The sequence below is a fragment of the Corvus brachyrhynchos genome, unplaced genomic scaffold (genome assembly GCF_000691975.1).
Source record: "Corvus brachyrhynchos isolate BGI_N302 unplaced genomic scaffold, ASM69197v1 scaffold1333, whole genome shotgun sequence".
NCBI classification, from domain to species: Eukaryota; Metazoa; Chordata; class Aves; order Passeriformes; family Corvidae; genus Corvus; species Corvus brachyrhynchos.
Genome location: NW_008237395.1, coordinates 346061 through 371416, shown reverse-complemented (window position 1 = coordinate 371416; position 25356 = coordinate 346061). Strand labels below are relative to the sequence as shown.

Below are 25356 nucleotides of genomic sequence, written 5' to 3'. Positions count from 1 at the left end.
AAGGAGGAGGACGGGTCATTTCTCACAAGGAAGTGATGCATTACTGACTCTAACGATGTTTAAAAAAATCAATACTTTTCTTACTTTTGCCTTTCCTAGGCTGATAGATTGATACCACTTTTTTCTTCCACCTGTGCTTCGACTTCCCAGCTGATGCTGAAGCACACCCTGTTTCCCTTTGAATTTAGGTTCCCACTGAGTGCCACTGCGCAGTGGAAATCGATACAGGGATACCACGTGCCTGCCTCCAGCTGTACCCCACAGCCTGCATTCCGTGCACAGACAGGCAGAGTGCACACCCAGAGCCATGAAGACAGCTCAGTACTCTCATTTTGGCATTTTCTCCATGTTTGGTGCCATTTTACACATGACAGGAACAAATACCTGCCCAGTTATCCGTAACCCACATCCTGCCAAGCATTCCTCACTACTATAGCCATAAGGCCTTTCAAAACTTAAATTAGAAAGTATCAGCAACTGTGGAAAAATGAAATGACTCTACTACAAATTATACTCTCTTTCTCCAGCATTTTAACGCACCTGTAGGGATGAAGGTGTTTTTAGGGTATTGCCTGTGTTTCACATGCTGTGGGAATGAGTAAAACAGGTGACCATGAAATGGTATTTGCATCAGGAACAAATAGAACTAAAGAAGTTAATACGGTTTTACGTAAAATCTAATAGAAAACCTCAAAACACAACAAAGCCCGGGTAAATTTACTGCAATTGGAAAGGTTAGAAATATTAGAAAAATTATATAAAAGGCTAATAGGATATATGATGTCATTTTAGGTGCCTCTCACAGTTTGTCCTTTAAAATACACCAGCATCATAGATTTGAAAGGTCAGGAGAAAAAAAAAAAAGCAACACGTGTAGCATCTGCTGTTTGTTTTCCCATCTCACTGCTTTCTGTTTTCTCTGCAGTGACCTGATGAGAGACCATCAGCCTGAAAAGTGAACTCAAACTTCACAGTCAGGATTGCAATGGGACGGAATCACAGCTTGGGTTTTTAGTTTGCAGTTGCACCAAAGAACGAAGCTTTACAGTCATGGAAAATAAGAAGGAAAAGAGCACAAGATCATGACTAGAAAATGAACACTTCTTTCTCACTATAAACTTGTTCATCAGGCAAGTATTTCTCCTCTAGTAAAAATTAATACATGCTAAATCTGCAGTGAGTGCAGTTAAACATATATTACAAATAATGCACCACCCGTACTCAATAATGTCAGTGAAACCAAACTTCAACATTTTAAATTGAATAAAGCAATCAACAATGTATGGTAATGTTAAATCAATATGAGTCATCATACAAAAAATGAGTTTTTTTCCACACAGAGGAAAGATTATGCCCATCTTCAGCGGTAGAATCATGAGAATAACTTAACCACCCAGTTTAAATGCAGCCCAAATACATTTGAGACGCACAGCTGAACAGGACAGGGCCAGTGGGTGAAGAACTGCCTGCAAAGGGCCTGGGTCACCCTTTACACACAGGGGTGAGTGTGAGGTGCTGCGCAGCATCGCTGTTTGCAAAGGTTGTGGAGACACTGGGGGTTACAGCTACGGAAATGTTCCTGGCAGAGCCCAAATACTTCCTCTTCCAATGAGTGTGACAAACTACTAAAGATCTGCAGCAAGTCGCTGACCTAAGCAGCGGGTTGGGATGGGATCAAGAGGTGACTCTTCTCCCTTATGCTCCTTTTCACTTAGAGAAGAGGTGCTGCAGCTACCAAAACGATGAAGGAAAAAAGATCCTAAAGGGCAAAATGCCCAGAGCTTGTGAATTACAGAGAATTACACTGACTTTTGAAGTAGTTAGAGAATGATAGAAGGAGAAAGACCTTCATATTGAGGAAACTTAAAACACAAAAAACCCCTATTCATCATCATTAGTAACTATTTTCACAGCAGTTGGGGGGGCAGGAGAGGGGAGGGAAGCAAAAGGCTGCAGCAGAAGCTGAATGAAGAGTAAGAACTACCAGCTCCAGACCTACTGAAAGATTCTAGGTGAAGCAAGTGTGACTTGCTTCCCTTTCTTACATCATTCCACCACTGCTCCAGGTTTTACTTTTTTTTATCTGCTGTCCTGTCACTGCACGATCCATCAACATAACCATGCTTTGATAATACAGAGAGCAGCTCATGTACAAGTATGGTACAGTCCTTATTTCTTCAGATTTTGTTGCATTTATGTTTTGAAAAACAGTCACATATTGCTTCCATGTATTTTCTTTTATCCTGACAGCTCCTGATTAAAGATAATTCAAACTTCTCCAGGCTGGTCAACAAAGTATTCTCCCTCATCATTTCACTTAGATTCTGCTATGGAGTAACAGTGTAAATATGGCAGGTCATTTGTAAGAGTCTCCAGTCTGTTATTCTTCACCTCTTTTTCCTAAATTTTTAAAGAAAGTGCTAGCTATAACATCAAAATATTTGACAAAATGACCAGATACTAAAAAATGCCAAATCCTGATCCAGTTATAATCAGTATAATCCCAGACATATTCCCAAAGCTTTTACAACAACGCCTGAGTTCAAGGTGGAAAGACTTAAACAAAATCCACTGTCTTCAGATGCTAAAACCTACACCATTTGATAAACGGGGATTTAGTTCCAATTAAACAGATGATTAAAGAAGAAAAAGCTCAAAGAATAGTCAGCACTAATTAAACTAATGCTGCTGGTGTAATTAATCAGTTTTGCAACCTGCAAAATTGAGATAAGGAGCTACAAGATGTACAGATGAAAACTCACTATGTAGAAACTATGGATCATCATTATCCAGAATAACACATTAACACTAATTGCTCCTGGGGGTGGGTTGTGTTTCACCCCCTTTCTCCTGGCTGCTCTGCTCTCCCACGCTCCCTGGCCCATGGAGCTGCGGCCACTTAAAATATCTGCAGTGACCTAAAAGGACAAAGAATATTAACCTAATACTGGCATTCACACCCCTATCTATGCACTCAAAGAACTCATATCACAGCCTGTTGTTGTTTATGAAGCTATTTTTCAAGAGCATATAAAGTTCTTTCACACCCCACGCTGGTAAAACAAACTATAAAAATAATTTTACAGTGACATGAAAACTATAAATCACAAAGACAGAAATTCATGGATGCACCTTTATCTAACGTGCTGCCCTTGAGTCCTCCTGGTGAGCATTACGTATAAGAATATAGCAAATGCTCTCCAATAATCTGGGCTTTTACATATTAGCTGTAAAGTGATGGAATAATGGATCAGTAAATACCGTTCATCTCAATTGTGTTTCAACATTAGTTTTAAGTTGTCCTGGCCCCTAGGTTTAAAAACTACCCTTAGCACTACTTCAAAGTAGTTTTTGTGATTTAATTTCATATTTATGTCTTTACTCAGTTGCAAGAGATGTTTCCAATAAATAAAGAGAGCAGCTATGAATCTTCCATCACAGCTGTAAATTCTTGCAGCAGGCTACATTCTTAGTGATGCAGAGGTTGGCGCTTGTGGGCTCGTTCTTGATAAATACATCAATGTCCGTCTGAAGCCCCTGGTGGAAATATGGCTTCAATTTTTTTCTTAAAAACATGGATCAATCATTGTTGCCCTTGCCTATTCTTTTCTGTCAAACGCTTCAAATGTGCTGGAGTGTCTGTAAAAAGTTTGAGAAGCACTTTGGATACATGCCTTACGATGCTATTGTATGACATTTAATTTGGGTGCAGCTCTTGCTTTCTTTGAGCTGCACAAGGAGCCGGCTCCCACTTGGAGATGAATGTGATTAATGGCAATCCAACAAGTTCAGCAGATTTCATCAAGCCGTGGAAGGGCCCTTTTTGCCTGCAGAACACCCTGAGATTAGGATCTAACAGCTCCCTGTGCCCTCAGGCTCTAGGTTATATATTCTGTGTCCATGGAAGACAGCACAGAACGTCCTACCAGTAGACCTAGAGCACAGGAGGTTTACACATTACATCAGCTTTATAATTTGGTAAAATTTAGAATTTTTAATTAAGTGAATAAATTAGAGTTAAACAAATTACAAATCTACTTTAGTAAAATTCACAAAGTAAAATTTTCTCATTTACTGCACTGGCTAAAAACATCTGTTCTGTGTTTGGTCAATTTATTCTTTTTTTTTTGTTAGATAAGTAACCCTTACTAAAAACCAAAGGTAATTCCAGACCAAGAGGATTACTGGAAAGCCAGTGAGAATTAAACAATTGTTTAATGTGGTATTTGGATCGCTCACTAGTAATGAAGGAGAGCCAACATCTCTTCTGATGTCCAAGTCTCTCATCAGAGCTATATCAGCCCTACTAGTTGGATTAAAACATAACTCCTTTGAAACTCCAGAAGTTTGTGACTCTCTGGAAGGAAATTGCGATGGAAAGAAAGACAGGAGGAGTGAGCTTCCCCTCCTGTGAAGTTTGCTACTTGAGCTTTTTTTTTGCCAGTGACACACTCACGTCCACCTGAAATGTAATATGGGGAAGTGGCTTTGATCCTTTTCTTTCTAATGATCTGCTCAGTCTGAACCTTGTCATGAAAATGTGACACTACCATCTTGTTAATGCTCACCTTCTGGAAGAGCTGTTCTTTGAATGAAAGCATCAAAGATCTTCCTTAATCTACTTTATGGGAAAGTCTCTATTTTATGGCCATATGCAGTAAAAAAAAAAAAAAACCAAAAAAACCAGTATTTCAAGTTACAGCATTACACAGCTGAAGCCAGCCCAGTATAACCCATCAGTGACTGCTTGGACATCTTCCAAGATCACAAAAACTGACAAAACTTTTGTATTGCAAAAGTATTTGCTTGCAAAGCATTGTTATCAATATTGCCTTTTCCTCAAAAAACCCCCCAGTGATATTTTTAATGGAATTTCTTTGGACTCATTAAAAAACCTACCACAACACTGTGAGCAGGAACAAAGTGCCAGTATAACAACAATATGCTCAAAAAAGGCCTGTCTGCACTCCAGATGAAGCACCTTCTGAAGGAGGTGCCCTCTCCAAGGTGAGAACCTCATCATGAAGAGCCTGAGTGAATCCCTGTGCTGCCTGGCACAGGAGAAGCATCCTCTGGGAAGAGACCCATGCACCCATATGTACCAGGATATGGGAGAGCTGATGGCCTCACACACTGCTGGCAGGGCTGTACCACACTCCAGTCCAAGGGAGCAGGGACTGGCTCCAGAATTTAACAGGAGAAGCCAGGAGCTTGGCTCAGCAGGAGAGCTGTTACCCCATCAGACCCTGCAGAAATATTACTTGTCCCCAAGCCACGGGCTCCAAACACATTCAAGGATCTCCACCTAGCAACATGAAAGTAATTGTGACTTTTCCTGGGCAATATTGCACAGCAGTGCAGTCACTCACCTTCCTTGTGGGAATGAGAGAGCCCCTTCTGTGTCCTTGTCCCCGCAGCAACACGAGTATTCCAGGCACCCTCATCACTCCTCCTGGCTCAGGGATAGATACACTGATATGTAACGTCCTAAAATTCCAGCAGCAGTCTGCAGAAGGCAAATACAAGCTGGAGCCAGCAGAGGTGAAGCTCTGGAAAGGAAAGGCAAAATTGTTGGTACCTTGCCTGGTCTGAGCCAGCCTACTACAACCCAAGCTGCCTCAGTCTGTGCTGCAGTGACAGATGGCATCAGCTGTGGAAGGTGCTTGGTATTTTTAATGTCAAAACGAGCCACAGGTGGCTGTGCTGTTCAGCAATATGGGGCAGCCAGAGCCATGCACAGACAGCGGGGACATTTGGCCAGGCAGACAAATCTCACCTTTGTACCCAGCGCTGTGGCTGATAGGATCCTTGCAGCAACAAAACCAGAGTCAAATTAGGAAGAAGAAATTGCAAGGTTTTAGTGGACTTCTACCATAATTTTGTTTTACTCAGCATCAGTTATAAAGATGCTAATACTGCATTGGTTAAGTAGAAGAATTTGAAAAATGTAACACAAGCATAGAAATTCTCAGAATTCCAGATCCAGGCTGGTCTTCTTAACCCTCCCTCCCCCCAGTTGTGTGTTCTTACCCATTATCCACAGCTCACGACATGCAATTCCCCAGTGCCCACACATCCCTATGCAGCTTCCCAGTAGCTTATGGCCCTTGCTTCAGTTTCTAGGCCATGTTATTTGCTGTTCACATATCAGGATTCAAGTCCAAAAGTAATGGAAACTGTAGAACACCCCGCTTGTAAGTAATGTTAGAGATTACTTTGGAAGCAGAAACATGGTGTGTGTGTGCTGAAGGAAACTGGAGAAGCATCTCTAGGATGTTCTGACTCTTACAAGACACCTCACCCCCTGAGCATTAGTCAGCCCGTGTTCACACACAAAATGGCAGAGTGACCCCACAGCCTGACACAAAATGGCCTTCTCCAAAACAGGGCCCATTTTTGGTAATTAGGTAAATTTAAGGCATGGGTTTCTTGCCAAGAGCTGCTCTTGTGCCTCTGGCTGCTCCCTAGCAGATGTTCCCGCCCGATCCTGCTGTTTGGCACATGCTGCCTGTATCCAGTGAGTAATAAATAATATAAATGAACAGCCACAGCTCAGTCATCTGCAGCTGAAACATTCCCCAATTAGCAGCTTCCCTAAACATCATGTGGCAACAGGTACAGCCAGAGAAGCGAGGTAACTTCAGAAATGCAGACAGGTGCATCTTCTTTTGTGCAAGAGAGAAAACAAATAACAACTAAAATTTAAAAGCAGGGAGATTTTAGTTTCTCTGTACTTTTGATTGCAACAATAAAAAAATGGAAGATAATATTCCTTATTACTCCATGTCATACATCTGGTACTTCAGACAGGTTGTTCTTACAGAAAGCCTCACTCCCCACCCCATTTCCAAGGCCTTGGATGCCCAGGCTTCAGGACAGCAGGATTACACAAGACAGCCTGAGAACCAAACTGGTTTTGGAAATAAAGCTAATTTGGGATGGTGAGCTAAGGAAAGGAAGTATGTGAGCATCTGCTTGCAGATGTTCTCAGTGCACAGATGCAGATATGCCAGTGGCATGTGACTTGTCCTAACAAACATGCCCAAAAAATACACCAAGAACAAACATGCACCTTCCAACATAAAACCTGATTTCTCACCAAACAAAATCTGCCTACATCTTAAGAGCTGTTTAGTGATATATACACACACACACAGAAAGAAAGCTGTGAAGAATGTAACTACTAGTTTACTAAAACTATAAGAAATGAAAAAAATAGCTGCTAGTTTATTTACTTGTTGACTTAAAATCTGTCCTCAGACCTGGAAGGAGCACAGCTGCTGTAAGGGTCCAGTGAGGGCAGATTTCAGATCACATAAATTTAGATTTTTTCCTCTTAGCAACTTAATACTCGTGAAATTATATAACAAATCTGTAAACCAATTACCAAATGTCAGAAGGTGCCCTGATTAAAATACACACATTCCCTGGAACGTGCTGTATTCACAAATTAGCCATGTGTTATTTGTAGCTCCTCGAGGCACAATAATGAAGAAAGTGGTAATGAAATCTGAAAGCCTGAATATCTCCCTTATGTTGGAACGCAAATCCCATGAGACCCATCTGTAGCCCAAACTGTGGAAAAGAAAATATCCTTTCTAAAGCAAACAAAAAACCTACAAACAGCTTCCCCCGCCTCTGTAGTTTCGTATTTGTTGTTTCATTTTTAAAATTAGGCTGCAAATTAAAACCCTATCATACTGCTTCCATTCATTTAATCATGATGATACTTTGAAATTCCTTATTTCTATTCTCCAACACCACTACGTACATCCCAAATGCTTCAAAGAGACACAGTCCTCTTTATTCCCCGTTTCTCTCCATGCAAGGCTGAACTCATATGCACACCAATTCCTGCCACATGTTCCGTGATGAGACTGAGCTTTAACTCAAAACTCTTGATTGCTTCACATTCAAAATTTGCATATTTACACCCACACTTGTTTATTTCTTCACTGGTTCAGTTTTCAACATCCACATCTGAATGCCTGTAAGGCCTTTGCTATGTTGTCTCTGCCTCTCTCACTTCCCAGCACTGACTTTTGCCTATTGTTTGTCCCACATTTTCTCTGTCCATTATTGATCAAAACTGTTACCCTGCTTCCCATGTGGGTTTTCCCTCCTTAAAAATAATGTATTAACATCCTTTTTTCTTCTTTACTTATGGTCATCTATACATCATATCATATGCAGAAAAGCCTTTTTGAACAAAGCTGTGGTAATTACTGCACTGAAATCTTTTACACTCAGCCAATTTGGTGCAGGCAACCTGTAGCACTGTAAGACACAATTAATTCATCATATTGCAATGTGAGTTCCAACCTGCACAAAACAAGGATAAATGAAGGAGACTGCCTGGTTTTTTGGCTCATGGACCAGCTCCGAGGAATGAGTGGGTTTTCCTCATGACAGATGCAAACACCACAGAACTGCTAAAAACATTTGAAGGTCCATCAGAATATCTGAATGGCTCTAATGAGATATTGATACAATAATCAGTATCACTGCCTTTCCACCCCCGGCTCAGTAACATCCTGGCCTTTCCACAAGAGCCTTCATCCATCCATCCACCCACCATCTATTTTTCAACAACAAACTATTGGCTTTTTCCCTCTTTCTTGTAACCTGCCTCTCTGCCCCTCTACATTCATTGCCCATTTCCTTATACTGTCAGGAACTTATTTTGGGCAGATGAATGGGGCAGCTCTTGAAGGCATCTGAAGGGGCAAAAAACTCAGACTAGAACAGGAGTTGCATCTTCATATTACTTTTGCAGACCTGACTCGCAGCCAGAGGGTTAGCAGATGGGCATGTGTTGTCAGAACGTGTTCTGAATTTAAACAAAATTACACTGGCTCTTGCTGGGCTGCTGCAGTAGCACAGTGACCTCTGGAGCCGTGTCTACCTCTGCCCTGTGCTCAAAGGTGAACTGTGGTAAGGTTTAATTTGCTTGATTTAAAACTTCAGTGTACGTAAGAGATGTGGATCACAAAGACGAGTCTAAAACCAAATATATTAATTTTTTTCTCATCTTCCCTAGCCTCCTTTTCTGCAATTCTGTTTTTTATTATTCTGGCTTTTGAAGAGCTCTGAGATACACATTTTTGAAATATTTCTAATTAACACAACCTTCTGACCTTTGCTTTTGAAGACGAATATGTAGCTGTAAATGGTAAAAAAACAAAAACCAGCCCCCCAAATACTTCTGTCTCAGCTCGTTCCAGCCTCAGATACAAGGCAGGAGACTTCCATGGGAAAAGGTCTCCAGAATATAGTTCTGTGGAGGTGCAAGAGCTGAACACAAAACCTTTGGGGTTTGATTTTAGAGATTCATGGATATTTTAGGCTAAAGACAGACTTCATCCGCCACTCCATTTTGGACTGAGTAGGTTTGGGAGGGCTTCGGGCCTGTGGTTTTTGTCCCTTATGGATAGGGAAGCATCTCAGCAATCTTAACTTCGTCAGGGCCAGCTACTGCAGGATTCCAGGCTCCCTAGAGGGGGAGCCTTTCCAGGAAATCCCTTCATGCCTTCCCACAGACAGTACATATCCTGATGGCTCGCTCTGTGCCACAGGCAGCCAGGCATCACTCAACACTAGGATGCTGGCAGAGACAGGAAGCCTCTCTTTTTATGGAGAGGTCAGAGTTCAAGTATCTTAACCTCAAATTTCAAAACACCATTGTAAACTCATGCTTTGCCTATTTTGTTCATTCCAGAATGTAACTGTGTCTTCAGAATGAATGGAAACGTTGGGTGCTAAACATTGCCTTTGTTAGCAGAAGCAGACTCTATAAGCTATTGTGCTGTTATTTTTTTCAGTTATCTTGGCTTCCTTAATATCATTTAGCTATTTCTTTTCTTTATGGACACCTTATCCTGCTTGATTCTGTTTCGCTTTGAACTTTCATTGATGCTGAGGATTTCACACATTTTTTATCATAGTGTGCAAAATACTGATGGAATCTTTCTGCAGACTCTCTGGTGACAGAACAAGGTTATTATTATCATCCCCTTTGTACTGTATCTCCAGAAATCTATGCACATGCTTTGTAGCCACCCATTTTGCACTGGAAGCTGAAGAAATAATTTTGTTTTACTCACTACAAAAGCACTTTTCGAAAGAGGTGTCTTTCTAATTGTCCATTTTTAAAGCTGGTGCATGCATAATGCAGTGCTTTCAGGAGGGTTTGGAGTGATTTGCTACAATTATCTCTACCTTACCACTGGGGCTGCTGCCTGGCTCAGAGGTGAAACCATCCACGCTGAAAGCGAAAAGTCTCTGTTAGATTTGAATTCAGAGTGAAAAGAATTTCATTCACCGAGGGCAGTGACGAAAGAGCTGCATCCAGAGTCTGTTCCAGTCATCCAATTACTCTGTTCCTGGCATTTTCAAGGATGTTAAACCCACATGGAGCTTTTGTGACCCCAATCCTCTATCTATAAAGGCAGTGAAGAAACAGTGAACTTCCTTTTCTCCCCTCGAAACAGTTTCCATATTTCCATTAATTCAATCTGCTTTCTCTCTGCTATCCTAACTTCTCAACAATCTATGCCAAGGATCAGCAACTGCCCAAATTAAATGGCCATTGGCTACAATTATTCAGAAATATTTTTATGTAAGCAGCAGGTTCACCCAGGGTACTCCAGCCAGCCGTGCAGCCATTCCCCACTGGCACACAAACAGCAGCTGGATATTAAGACATAGTTGTGATATCCATATACTGCCCATATGCTCACTTTGGAGAAGCTGGAGAGACCTGTGTCTTGGAAACAGGGTCAAATGGAAATGATTAAATTAACCGGGGGGGGGGGGGAATAAAGCAAGCCATCTAATGAGTCTATTGGCTTATTGTGTTCCATATTCCTAAAAATTCACTTTGCAGTCAGGACACATGGGGTTTGAATCATTTTCTGCCTTTACACTTTCCCTGCCACTAGAAGTAACACGGGGATGTTTTTCAATAAACAAATCTGCTCTTTTTTGTCAAGGTTTGTGTACACTCTGAGTGCATTGGTGACATCAGATTCTTCACTGGGGAAAACGAAAAAACCCCAACAAAACCAACAACCCGCACTACTGAAAACCCAAGAAGCCAAGCTGGCCATGTCCTCTGAAATATGGTATGAATGAAAAGAAAAATAAAATGAAATCCCCATCCAGTACAAACTGGGAAGTGATGGAACGAGGGCTTTTCTACTGAGACTGTCTCCAGTTACCACTCTTCTGAGCATGGCTTTATCAATTTTGCACTGAAGATGCTCTCAGGCCAAAATTCAAAAGGTGACTGACAAAAACAGGAGGACAAAATGAAGCAAAAGAATCACAAAGAGAGCCTATGGAAGAAGCCTTCTGTAAAACATGAGGGACCCATGTGCCATATTAGATTATTTTTCTCTTTTTTTCTTCTTTAATTCTCTTATAGTAGACAGTAATTCTTATGCCCATTCTTTGAATCTCTGCAAGGTGCAAACTCTGTGTTTGGATGCAGGCAGACTGGGAAGTGCAACTGTGTGTTAGACCTGCTGAAGCTGGGAAGCACATTTATTGTGAGTAAAAGCCAAACATATAAATCACACACAAATACTACATTCCAAAATCTCACAACAGGTGAAACAGATTAGTGGATCACTCCCCCATCAGGAGCTCTGCCCATTACTGTGTAGGGCTGCTTGGAAATAGAGCACAACTGTGACACAAATTACATTGTTTCCATTTATCATAAAAGGCCTCAGTGACGCAGTCTCATGTATTTGTCATACTCTGCACAAGCCTTTGAAAAAACCTCAAGTCCATTACCTTCACTTTTCCAGATGCTTTTAGGTGATTGGAAAAGAGCACCGCTTCCTTCCACCTGCAGCCCGCAAGAAAAACAAAATCGCTTCAGGAGAACAATCGTGGCTACACAGCCACTTCCCTGCCTCTTCATCCTCTGTATCCGTCCGTCCAGCAGGGAAACACCTGCAAGAGACACAAACAGAAACTGCCTCTTCTGCAGGAAAAGCCCACCTTACCCATCCAAACCATCCTGTCCCTTGCTCATACACTGTATACTCTCACAGTGTAACTACGGTTACTATTTCCATTCAAGGTTATCAATATTTCTAATAAAGATGGGCTGGAGACAAACCAGGATCTAATTATTAATTATATTTAGACCTGCATGCCCAGATGGGTAGGAAAAAATGTTCACCCAAGGGGAAGTTTTCCTTAACTCCAGCAGATCCTGGATTTCCCACTGAATGTTTTCATTCTCAGGATATCAGCTGCAATCACCAGAAATAACATTAATGACTTTCAGTGTGGTGCAAAAATAATTAGAGGCAGAGCAATTGTCCAACTTACAACTTAGCTTATGCTAAGAAAAGGCTGAGAAAAATCATGTGAAGCTTGATAACCTGAGGGAGAAAAAAAGCAAACAAGCACAGGGGTGAGGTCTAAATCAAATATGAAGCAATCTATATTTTCCATTAAAGCCGTTTTGGAGCTGGGCATTTTGCAAAGCTCTTGATTGAAAACCATGGGAAAGTTAATGGATTTGACTCAAATGATCCTCAGCACTTCAATAAGAAGCAAGGAGAAAGGAGGCCCACAAAAGCAGAACTTGAAAAAAAACATTAGTGCAAAACCATACAACATAAAAGAAACAATTTAAATTGCTCTAGGAAAGAGTATAAATTGCCTTGTTCTCAGAACTGGAGGAAGAGTCAACAGTGCAGAATCTCATTAGAATTTAAGCACTGTATTTTTTTTTATAAACAGTATATCAGTAAGATTTACCAATATTGTCTCAATATACTGAAAGCTTTATTATTTACTCTTTGACATGTGGTACTTTTCTAATTCTTTACTTTTAATAAAAAGCAGTAGAGATGTGTACTAAAGACTTCATTTTTTTAACATGGCTGAATTGAAGGCTAATTAGCACATTTATATCTGTCAAAAAATACAGTATCTTTTGTACTCATATTTTTGGGCTCTTTTGTGGTCAGTTTTATTAAATTTGTTGATAAAATAAAGGAGGAGATTTTAAAAAATTAATAGTTTAGGCTAGGTTTTTCAAAGGCAGTTAGTAGTTAGAGCCCAATAAACTAAGGAGGGAATCAGCCCAATAATTTTCTAGGGCTTTTTTTAACGTTACCCTTGAAATTTTAGCATCATCAGGAAAGAACAAGGAGCAGTCATGATCCAAAAGAGCTTCCTGGGATTATTGAGGTGCTGAGCAACAGGAGTTCAGAGTTGGAAAGGCGGCTGACAGCCTCTTACGGTGCTGTGTTTCAGAAGCTGCGATTTCAAGAGGAAGCAAAGTGGGTCATAAATGCTACTGATAGCTGAAAATTAGGAGATGAAAAACACTTCAGAACATTTAAGTGTGGTAGATCTGATTACAGCAATCAAAATGCTATCCCATTTCACTACATTTATCTTGAACAGCAAGGTTAAGGAAAAAAAGCAAAAAAAAAAGCCATATAGATCCTCGATGGTGCAGTATGCATAAATGTTACAGTCCTGACAGGGACTACACAGGCAGTGACCCAAAAGTTAATGTGGTATTTGTCTTGTTTTGTACTGTCAACCAAAACCATTACTGCTGCTTCAACAGGAGTTTCACTCCTACCTTATGGTCTGAAGCAATCCTTTGTCAGTTTGGTATTGAGGAGTGACCTGTTTCCCACAGAATATCTGCAAAACCAATTCCATCCTTAAATATCACCCTGAGGTGCCTGTATGTAGTTATTGGCCTGTCTTGACTTGGTCCATGTTCCATGACCAGTAAAACAGTGATGTTCATTCCAAGACCTGAACTCAGTCTCATGACCATGAGCAGTCTGTGTGCTGCAGAGCACCTGGGCACGTACTCCTGTGAAAAAACCTTCCTCGCTGAAGACACAACATCTCCAAGGATCACTGCATAAACCTCTGCACCTTCCCCACAAAGTGCAAAACAAATCCATAAATACACAGTGACACTGACAATAAAAGCTCCAATCCACCCAGCCCCAACTGGATCTCCTCGAACAGCAGAGGACAAGAGAATAAACAACAGATGACAAATGTTAGGTCATTCCCACCTTAAGCCAAAATAACTCTGTGCTGCTGCCAGATATGATTCCTCTCTTCCTTCTGTCAGCTGACTCAGCAAGCTCATCCCAATCCATCTGGGAGCTGTGCTATGCTAATGAACTATGGAGGGGTTCAACAATATATCAAGTGTGATATATTAAAGGCACTAGAAAACAAACAAACAAACCCACAAAGAAAATAAACAAATCTGAGTACCAATAGTAGTACCCAATGAAGATTAAAAATACAAATAAACAAAATAACTTCATGTGGTTTAAATCTTAATCCTCAGGGATGAATGGAGCATCAATGTCCATATGCCTTGTTTATTACCCTGTAAGCTGAGAATTGAAATAAAGTCTTACAGCAAATAATCAGACAAGATTTAATGATATGGAGTGCTCATTGCCAGCCTTTTAAAAATTGATCTACCTGCCCCTATTGCTAAAGAGGTTTGGCCAATACCCAGTTTCCACAGCTCTTTCTTCAGCAGAGGAAGCCACTGCTGTTCAACCCCAGCTTTTTATTACACTCTTTAATTTCTTTAAGCAGTAAAATATAAAGTCTATTTTCAAAAGTGAAATAAATAATGAGATTGAAATAAACTCCATGAAAAGGGAGGTACTCAGCAGTGCTTCTGAGTGCCACTGTCTGGAGAATCAATGGGAAATATTTCCATTCAAATACCCAGGAAGCACAGAGTGCATTAGCAGTTGCTTTAATCATCTTTCACACAACAGCCATCAGTGCCGTTCTCTGTGTTCTCCTCTGCTCAGACTGTCCCTTCCCTTCCTCCTTGGAAACGTTCCATCACACAGCTTCCCTTAGGTGCACACCAAGCACAGCAAGCAGTGATGTTTTCCATTTTATACTTGAGGAATTTCTGCAGGTTTAACAGTTTTAAAACAGGCATTAAGCTGCTCTTTCTTGTGGTTTTTTCTTCAGCTGTGAAAGTCCTTAAATCTCCTGAATATGCACGATTTGACCTACTGAGCTCAGTCATTTAGTGGCATAAACCCTTAAATATGAAGTCAACAGATACTTTAGATGAGGTGTCAACAGTGTATAGGCAACAAGCTGACATAAATCCTGTGGAATGTAACTTTTAAAAAACCTTAATTCCTTCTTTACTCCAGAAAGATCTCTTGAACCTTTTTCACAGCTTTATGTGTCTCTTTAAGCTACATTGGCAGGATGTGCAGCAGCTTATAGATATAGCAATTAAGCTATGAGCAAATGTATGTAAAAACACAGTGTAAGAGCATTTCCAAAAATGGACTCTTCAGAAAATCAATACATTTTCACTGAGGTAGATCACCCAGCATCATCATCAAATGAATTCTACTAAACCAGCTGTTGCAAAAGGAATCAAACCCAAGCACCAACACAGAAAGCAATTATATTCATTATGAACACACAGGGCCATTTCAAACAGCACAGCTTTTCACAAACAGCTATGCCACTCCTTGGAGTCCCATTTGGATCTCAGCTCTATCATTCGGCACTTCTATCTCTGTATACTCAAAATAATAATAAAACATTCTAATTCCTGGGGAAAAAAGGGGGAGTTTTGTCTTACCCAGGCTATAAGTAGCATTATCTTAACCTGAGGTGAAAATACTGATGAGTCAACATTTTCTTAACTAACTTAATTCTAATCCTGGTATTACACGGATCCTTGAGGAAGGAAACCTTTTTTCACTGGCTTCAGCAGCAGCAGCAGAACAGGAGCACCTACTGGTGTCTCTAATGAAGTTGAGAGATACTTCCTTCAGTTTCTCAAGGAGGAAGTTGAGGTCTCCCTTAAAGAGCAAGTATTACAGATTGGTATTCTTTCTTTCTGAGGCACACAGCATTTTACAATGGAACTTAATGAAGTAGGCTCTAAGGTACTTCCTGTAATATATTTCAATAAAAGAAAATATAAGCCAGTAAAGCTGCTCATGTAAGCATTGAGGATTTAAGAAATTACTTAAACAATGAATGCATGAAGCTATTAACCTTCTTGGAGAATTAAAATGTGCCCCTATGTGATGAATCAAAAGCAGCAAGTCATTTCAAGTCTGCAGGATTGATTTTATACATGTGACTGAAATATAATTACAGAAACATGAAATTGTGTTGTATCTAGAGAAAACTAGACCGGACTTCTAGACCATGAGCACACCTTTGCAACAGCCTTCATTTTGTACATTTGTTACCTCCTGGCAATGGTACAGAGCCAGGAAGGTTATATGGTGGTAGTTACCCTCAAGTATAGGCACAGTCTAGTGAAATTAGCCATTTTTCAGTTTTATTTCATTGCAAGATTCTGCTGTGCTGAAATATTAGGAGGATCAGCATGACTAAGTAAAATTTTGCTCATGCACAGTATTTTATAAAAGCAGTAGCAACAAAAGAGCCCTGATACCAGACTAAGCTGGGTACAGGTTATCTACATATGTCAGGTATTTAACAGGAAATTTTATAATAGGAAAGGCTTAGAAAATTTAAAACACGTTCTCTCTGAAACAGGTCACAGGAACGTTCTCTGTTTAAAGCAGCTGGAACACTGATACTGTGAGATTAAATAAAACATAAAAGGGATAAAAGAATTACCATATATTTTAAAAACACACAAAGCTAAACCCCAAAGAGCAGAAATAAGAACAATGAGAGGCATTTTTTCCACTCACTGAAGTACCCTACTACTTAAGGAAGTCCTTCCTGGTGTCCTTTTGCATGTCCCTGGTTTTGTGTGTCCCCATCAATTCATTTTCCAGTGGCATCATCATTACCGTATTAGCACCAAGACGTCACTGTCATTTAGGAACTGAGATCTTTGGGATCTCTTAAAGCAGTCACTTGGCCATCAAATAATATCAGAACAGCATTACCATAATATTTATCAGTTTGGTTTTTGGTTTTTTTTAGTTTTTACCAACCTGTTCAGCTCCTGAGACATGTTCATTTTATTGCTAATGACATCACATCCTGCCTATGTGCTCCCTACACAATTAATACCACTTTGCATCTGCATGGAGAGGGCCAAGAGCTCCTGTACAAATGATAATTAAACACCACAGTAAAGAGATGTGCAACTGCTCAGGGATGTATGCCAACAACAGTTCACTGGCAGCTTCTAGGAGATGAAACATAACAAGCTGAATTTTAAAAGTAATGGAGATCTTTTTTGCCTCCTGGTGGAAGATCTTTCTGAATGACCAGTTTAAGTATATTTCAACCCCTTCTACCAAACACAAGATAGATGAACAGGTGAAAACCTGGGCAACCTCTAGAGTTTAATGAGCACCTCTCTGTCCCTAATGCCTGTGAAAACTCTGTAGGGATGGAGACAAATTATTATTTGGAATCAGCCCTGAGTTGTGTCCTGTGTCTCAGAGCACTGATACAAGCAGGTTTAGGCCAAATCTATAACTGAATATAACAAAGCCACAATTTTCCTTGAGGAATGTGGCAACAGCACAAACCAAGCTACTGATGCACGTCACCATCCACGGACACACAAGAGAGCTGGAACCTTGGTGTGAGGTCTTGGAAACCTTCCCCTGGTGAAAGGAGTACAGGGGCTGGACTTTCAATGTGATGTAGACAGAGCTGACTGCTAATTCACAGAGCAGTGTTGTCATCCCAAACAGCCTCCTTCACATCTCTCTTTTCCTAAGATTTGTAACTTTTGTATACGCCTGCAGGGAAGCAAAGCCTCCTGTATCTGCCCCTTCAGCTCACCAGCCCAGAGCAGGTCACTTTTATATTTACCTGATTTCTCACATATTGGTAAAGGAAAGCTGGAGAATGAGGACAGGAGGTGTGTCTGTCTGCTGTTGAAATCCATGTGCAAGAGGCCAAAGACAGTCCAGGGCTTTTCTTCCCTGTGGAGAAGGGCACAGTCCCTCTTGCACCAGTTGATGTCTCACGGATTTTACTGAGAAGTCTCATTCACGCAGGATCTCCGAGATTACACAACTCACTACCAATGAGCAGACTGCACCAGGAGATGATGAGGAGTGGGACATCAGGATGTGGCTCAAAGTTCTCTGTTTCCGTCCAGAGAGGCCACGCTTTAGGGGTGTGAATGTGCATCCAAGAAGCACAAGGCTGCAAAGGGAGGTAGCTGCTCTCCTAGAGGCTTCAAAATGTTTCTATTTGTGTTAGCACAGCCTTATATCCAATTTTATTAATTCTGGCTTTTAACAAATCTGCCTAGCTCAGGCTGAAACATTTTGTACTAAATCTACCTAAGAATCCCTTCCTCTCTTAGATGGAAAGAGGAATAATTACAACTACAAATTTGCAGTAGTATCAGCTCCAATCTGCTGGTGACATGATGGTGTTGGCCTGTACATCAGGACATGGGGTTTGATTGCAACAGCTTGGGGATAGCCACAGAGAACAGCAGAGTAAAGGGTGATTTAAACTTCCCTACTAAAAATTTGTCTGACACTAGAGTGAACAAGGGCTGGTGAAACAAATACTTAACTCAGCACATGAGGAAAATCCATTTCCTGTATTAAACAAGACTGGGTTCTGCTTAGGAATCAACAAGGAATAAAAAGTACCCCAGAATGGGAGTCTGGCATTAGGCCTAATTTTTCCTTTTTTGCATGAAAATAATCTTTTCTTAGCACAGACCATTTGAGTATTCATGCATATTTTATAAGCACACACCAGCATTTGTTTCTTAACTTTCACTGGTCACAGTTGTCCATAGTTAGCTACACCTATAAACAAAATCCGTGAAGAGGAAACAGTGTAAAAAGACAGAAAAATTGACATGTTTGCCCCCGGAAATCACACACCTTTAGTTGGAAGGGAAGATTTTAGCACACCCACATGCTGCTAGCAGCAAGCTCTTTTGCTGCCCGCTCAACACACCGCCCAAACCGCGGAGGGCACAAATGGGAGCAGGAAGCTACCTGGAAGTCACATGCTGCAATCACCTTGCATTCAGCAGCTATTTTCACACTCTATAAACGAGGGCTCCTGGCTATCTGGCACAAACCTTCCCCCAGCCCTCTTCTACACCGAGCACTAAGTGCATTGTAATTCCAATATTCCTATTCCCTGGTAACAATATGTCATTCCTCATATATGTCAGGGGATTGGGCCAACACATACTTGAAGCTTTTGCCTGCAATAACAGGTAATACACAAACCCAGCTCTTGGCCAAATTTTCCACACTGAGCAAATTTGACAGGGGAACCACTGGCGCAGAATGAATGCAAATCAGGATGCCAGTTTATTTTCCAGTCAGTTCTGCACATAACTAGAATCTAATCCAGTTATGGTAAATAGTGAAAATCTTGATGTAAGGGTAAAACATATGTAAATTGCCATTGTGATTTCTTAAACTGAACTGGAATCCAACAAACGTATCTTGTTTCATTATTCTCTGCAGCAGAGAAGAAAATTCAGTTGCCAAGAGAAAATTAAAAATAATAATACCAGGAACACACATTTCACAAACGCGCTGTGTGTCTTAAAAAATAAGGTCCCTGGGTGCTATAGAAGCCAATAAATTATTACACAGGCAAAGTATCTCAGCACAAAGCAAATTATCTGCTCACATATAGAAAAATGAAACAGTGCCACTTCAAATCTGAGCACAGCACTGCCGGTGCGCTCTGCACTGCTAATGAAGCTTTAGAAGCAATCATTGATGACTCTGCAGAAGTCATGTCTGCTGCCAGAGCTGTCACTTCACATAAAGGCCTAGTGGGGAAAGCCGTAGGAATGTCTGGAGCCCCTCGGAGCCGGGAACTGCTCAGTGGCAGAGGCAGGAGAGGTGGGAACGCTGGGCACTCTGCCATGCTCCCCTGCCAGCCCTGACACAGGTGCCCCTCTGCCTCCTGTGTCAGGGCTCTTCAAAGTAAACTTGGTGGGAGCTAAATGGCTGCCTGGCCACAACTGCACTGTGCTGCTGAGGGCATTTCTAATGGGCACAGTGCTGAGAGCTCAGTTTTCCTCCTCACACGCCCTCGCACATCGCGCCAAGTGACAGCACCATTTGTGCACTCAAATGGAAACACAGCACACGGAGTAAATAAAGCCACGGGAAGGTTCGACCAAACCATGGCCGATTTTCTATGTTATTTACTCAAACCAGTTTTAAACCAAAATATTATGCAGCTAAGTAAGACCAAAACCAGAAGTTTGCTCTCAAAGAATTCCCCAGAAACTGTACAAAATACTCTATGCTAAAGTAAGTTAGGAGCCATTTGGTTCCAGAAAAAAGCTGAGGTTGTTAAACTGCAAGACATGAATTTAAAATCCTCTCAAAGGTTGGTTGTTTTTGTTTTGTTTTTTAAATTTCACGGCACTTTATCAGCAACTCAGTATTTTGTTAGAGAAAATGAGATGATGCCTGGAAATATAAAGGATTCCAAAAGCACAGCGAGGACAATACAGTGCAGCTCCTGAGCCTCTTCTTGCAGAACCGAAACTTGTTTTTCTATTGTAACCCTGTTACATAGAAAACAAAAACAGATTTCTGAAACCCTCACTAATGTGTGCGCCTACTGAGCCACTGCCTTTGTGTGATGTATTTTTCTGCATTGCCCTCATTTCACACTTCCTCAGTTCTTTGCCCAAAATCTGCAGAAGCCAAAACACAGAGTCTCAACAGTTCCACCTGTGCCCCTCAGGCTCCTCCTATCATCATCTGATTTAGGATCCTACACTGTACACTGTTAAACAAACCAATTTACGAACACTTGAGTCAAAGCTCAAGAAACTGAGAAATGACTCTGATCGTAATAATGTAGAATATGTAGAACAACAACAACACTCACCTTCTGTAGCTGCATGCTCATCAGAAGCAGGATATACACTCACAAGAAGTGGCCCCCAAACAGAGTATTTGTGACCATCGCCTTGTGGACTGCAGGTATGCCTCCTTGTTTGTGTAGCTATCCTCATCTGCTTCCAACAGCCATAAATTGAAAGGTTACAGGGCTTAAACCATTTCCCACTTATGATATGTCTATCAGGCAGCAACAGATGGGCAATAAACTTTTAGCCATAAATGTTCCTGAGAGCAGGAAGTTCACGGCCATAACCAAGTAACATTAATTGATGTCCAAAATGCAATCTGGGCACGTCGTTCCCTTTAACACCCAACAACACCTTACATTGCAAGGTACTTACCAGCAGCCTCCAGGTTAAATAACACCCGCTAAGGTCAGCTGGGATGGCTCCAAAAGGCTCCCGCCAGTCAGCCGGAGATTTGTGGCCTCCTCTGAGCCTCCAGCACTCCCTGATTTCATCCCCGTTCCATCGAGCGCTCTCAGTATCACTTTAGACTGGATATTGAAATCACTTAGCAGCAATAAAAAAGAAAAGTGCCACAGATTGGATCCCATTTTGCTCAGCACACATCTCTAAACTATTACCAGTGTGAAATGAAATCTAATGTCTCCCTTAGCAATCCCATCTTCTTTGTCCTTCTGTTTTTCTAGGAGTGTTATGATACACTAAATCCATTTGGACACACAATAGTACACAGGTCATGCCAGAGATTTCAAGAAGAGTTTTCCAAATTTACGTAGCCACCACAGCAGGTTGCTTTTCAGCCATCACACTCTCACATAAAAATCCATTAATAAAAGCAGAAGGCAACAATGCAAACACCTCAGTGCGCTGCTTTGGGCTGGGGCAGTTCATTGTCTTCCCAGTAGCTGGTATGGGGCTGTGTTTTGGATTTGTGTCGGAAACAGGATAATTTGGGGATGTTTTCATTGTTGCTGGGTAGTGCTCACACAAAGCCACAGGCTTTTCTGCTCCCCTGTGGCCCACCTCCTTCTGTTTTCCTTAGGTTAATTCTCATGGTGGTAGAAAACAGAAAATGTGGTTGAATCTCTGCAGTTTCATCTAATGCTCTCTTCAGGGACGGGAACTCCATGATGGCACAAACACTGGACAGAAAACGTGACCAGCTGAAATCCAAATGCCTTGAGTTTCATGGGAGAAACAGGGCAACTGCTGTGGGCCTGTGCTACCCAAAATGCATCCTCTGAGTACTGCCAAATGCTCCCTGAATTCAGCCTTCCTTTCCCACTGTTCGTGATGCCACCTCTCTCCCTCAAACCACATCTCCTCCAGCACTGGAAGTTTTGCTGAAACAGTGTATCCAAGGCAGGTGACCAATGTGCAGAGCCAACTAAGTGATGGATGTGCAGGGCAAGTGAGGATACAGCGTGCCCCAAGGAGGAGTTTTGGGGGAGGATTTCTGCGTTGTCAATTACTGAGAACAGATGTAGCTTATAGAGCTTAGGCGGAAAGCTCATCTGATTGCTCTTGGCCAAGTTTAGATGATGGCTAGTCAACAAAATGCGATGCCCAAGAGACTGTGAAACTAAACCCTCTGGAAACATGTCCAAAGAATAAAGCCAGTGTAAGGCAATACTGCACTAATAAATCAACTGAGCCCCTTAACAGTAACCGAGTCAGATATGCGTATAACGATGCTGTTTAAACCATCTCAGTGGCTTGTCAAAGCTGTTCTATCAAAATAATATACATAACTGCTTGCATTAAACACAAAGTACAGGCAGCGGCTAGTTTTTCTCAAATTTAATAAATGCTATTACTTCCTGCAGTCTCTCTAGGTAGCTGCCTGTTCCACTGTCTTGTTGGAGTGCAATTTTAACTCCTCACTATTATTTCTGGAGTTCCAAAAATGTCACGAAGACAAGATCTGGCATGGTGAGCCTTTGACGCAGCTCATCAGAATTACAGACTGACTGGTTACAAAATAAAAACTCCTAAATAAAAATAAAACACTGTTGGAAGGGAAGCTTGCTAAATATCTGCACTGCTAATCTTGCTCAGTCAATAAGAATGGTGTATGAAACACAGAAGTATAAAAAAATAGCAAAATAAAAGCTGAAGGCGAATGCTACTTAAAATATATTTCTATTCTACAGACAACAACAGGGAATACGTTATTTACTACAAGGTAGTTAACTGTTTCATGGGAGGATCAGTACACAGGTTTTCTCCATCTGACTTCCAGACAGAGCATGTCAATCAGTGCTGGACCAGAACACGAAGCTTTTGCTTGCATTAAATAGCATCTTATAGTGTGGAGCAAGGTAACTTTTGGCAAGAATAAGATTATCACAATTTGTCCTCTCATTCATGTTCAAAGTTCGGTAGAATCCTACTGGAATTTGTACTTCCACCATTTTGTTTTCCATCTGTAACGTAAAATTGCTGCTTAAATGAAAGCGCTGAGCCCCATTGGCCAAAACCATTTTGGATGGGGGAAATGGATGACTTCTGTGTCAAAACTGTGTATGGCGTTTCTCCCACTTTTACAGTCAACTGGCATAAGGCATGATTTAAGTAAAGAGGAATCCCACATTAATTTAGGAAATGGAATAGACTGGCCAATTTGACACTGAACATTCGGAATCATGAGCGGTCAGGGGTAAAGCTCTACCAACAAGGGGAATTCCCAGCTACAAACCTGAGAAGGCAACAGCCCACACCACACTCATACCCTACAGAGGCTCCCATCTCAGGCATGGGAATCCTCTCTCTGCCCATTTTTCACCCTGGACTTCACCTTTGATTCTCCATATCCCAGGTGACAAGAGAGCTTTGCTCTTTTCCCGAGATGGCTTTCCTTTTTCCCTTATTTTCTTTAAACAAACAACAAAATCAAGAAAATGAAAACCAGTGCCAAAAAGAGTAAGAGTTCTTGTTTTCTAGCCCCATCATAGGTTGTAGGATGCAAAGTAAATGTTTGCTCTTTATTTTCCCTGATTAGACTTGAGTTACAAGTATTAATAACCACTGCAATTTGCAGTTAGTTCCCCGGAGGGAAATTTCACACAGAAGTTATTCATCTTTCTTTAGTTCTTCTGTTTCTGTAGACACTGGAAACAGAACAAAAAAAGAATTCCTTGAGTGAGGAAGAGATGGGCGGAAGGACAGGTAGAAGGTGCTTTTCTGAAGTGCAGGTGTGAGGTTCATATCTACATGGGTTCTTTGCCTTCTCCTGGGCCACATTTCCAGGAGACAGCTTCATGTATGGATTTTTGCGCATGTAAAATCTGGGTGAAAACCTCTTGTCACCATTTATATATTAATAATATCCCGACTGCAAACAAAGGTGAAAAGCTCTTTAAATGGAAGAATATTGTTTCTCTGGGTACAAAAAGTTAGGCCAGCACTAAAAGCCCTGGTTATTGATGCTCCCCCCAGTCAAGATTCTGTTTGTGTCTCTCAGCTGAGGTACATGGCAGACAACCATTTTATGTCATCTACAGGCTGTGTATGTTATAACAGCATCCGAATGTCAAAATTAAATTTATTTCCTAAGACACTGCCTCTTAAAGAGCCTTTTACATATAAATGTGAAGGGAGACTATTAGCATGGCTGTTAGACCATAATAAAGGATGTTCATGACTTGTCTCTTAATTATGCTTTTTCACTCTCATCTTGTGGCAGTACAATTCCCTTTTCAACCACAAACCATGTTCATGACATACACATAACGCAGTAAAACTGAAGCATAGAAGAGCAATGGATCACATTCATCTCTGCAATTGAATCAGAAGACAATGCAACTGCAGAGAATCTGTAATTCAGCGAGTCTCTTTGAGAAGATTTTGAAAGATCCTGTTGCTGCAGATAATTCTGGCTGTTGGGTTTACAATTTAAGGTGGACATGTTTTCTATAGAACTTGCTAACATCAGAAAAACGGTAGTTGTTGGACTTGGCTTTTTTCCCTAAATAACTCCTTAACCTTTTCATGAGGAAATCTGTTCTCTCACTTTTCTTTACCACATCATACTGACGTACAGCTGTTGAAATGGGACAAAAATCAAGATGTTGGTTGTATTGGCTGTGTTTTGTACTTACATGACAGGCATTTTTCTGCTTAGGTAAGAGAGAACTGTTGATGGAATTTAGTAACATTAATAATTTTTCTTCTAAAAAAAATTAGTCTTCCGGACCAGAGAATATTCTATTAAAGCTGGAAATGTTGGGGGGAAAATTAGAATTACAATGTATTCCATGCTGTTGGAATTTTCCTTGTCCCATACTTGTAATTGCAGTGCAGTATTTTGTTCTGTACACAAATGCTGACAACTTTGTTTTTCTCTAATCTGAATAATTTCACATCAATCCGAAGCAGTAATATCCTCATGGGAATTGGCTTAAAGCAATGAAGGAAGCTTTCACCAAATGTTCTCCAAGAAAAGCTGATGTTTTGAATATAATTGGGAGACAGGCACGGCACTGAACCAGATATTCTGGGTTCCACATGGTGCAGTCTAC

General features: G+C 41.0%; 1 long non-coding RNA gene across 18 annotated transcripts in view; it reads right to left on the bottom strand.

The window, feature by feature from the left end:
* The window catches only part of LOC108445845, a 100457-nt gene that overhangs the window by 24085 nt on the left and 51016 nt on the right, over nt 1-25356 (bottom strand). For 15 of the 18 annotated variants that reach the window (XR_001860871.1, XR_001860859.1, XR_001860866.1 and 12 more), the window contains 3 exons: nt 21212-21382; nt 11800-11961; nt 5370-5549 (listed from right to left, as the gene is read on the bottom strand). This is a non-coding gene — a long non-coding RNA (uncharacterized LOC108445845). Of the gene's footprint in view, nt 1-5369; nt 5550-5776; nt 5808-11799; nt 11962-21211; nt 21383-25356 lie in introns of all 18 variants that reach the window. The other 3 variants (XR_001860863.1, XR_001860867.1, XR_001860858.1) reach the window with 3 other exon arrangements.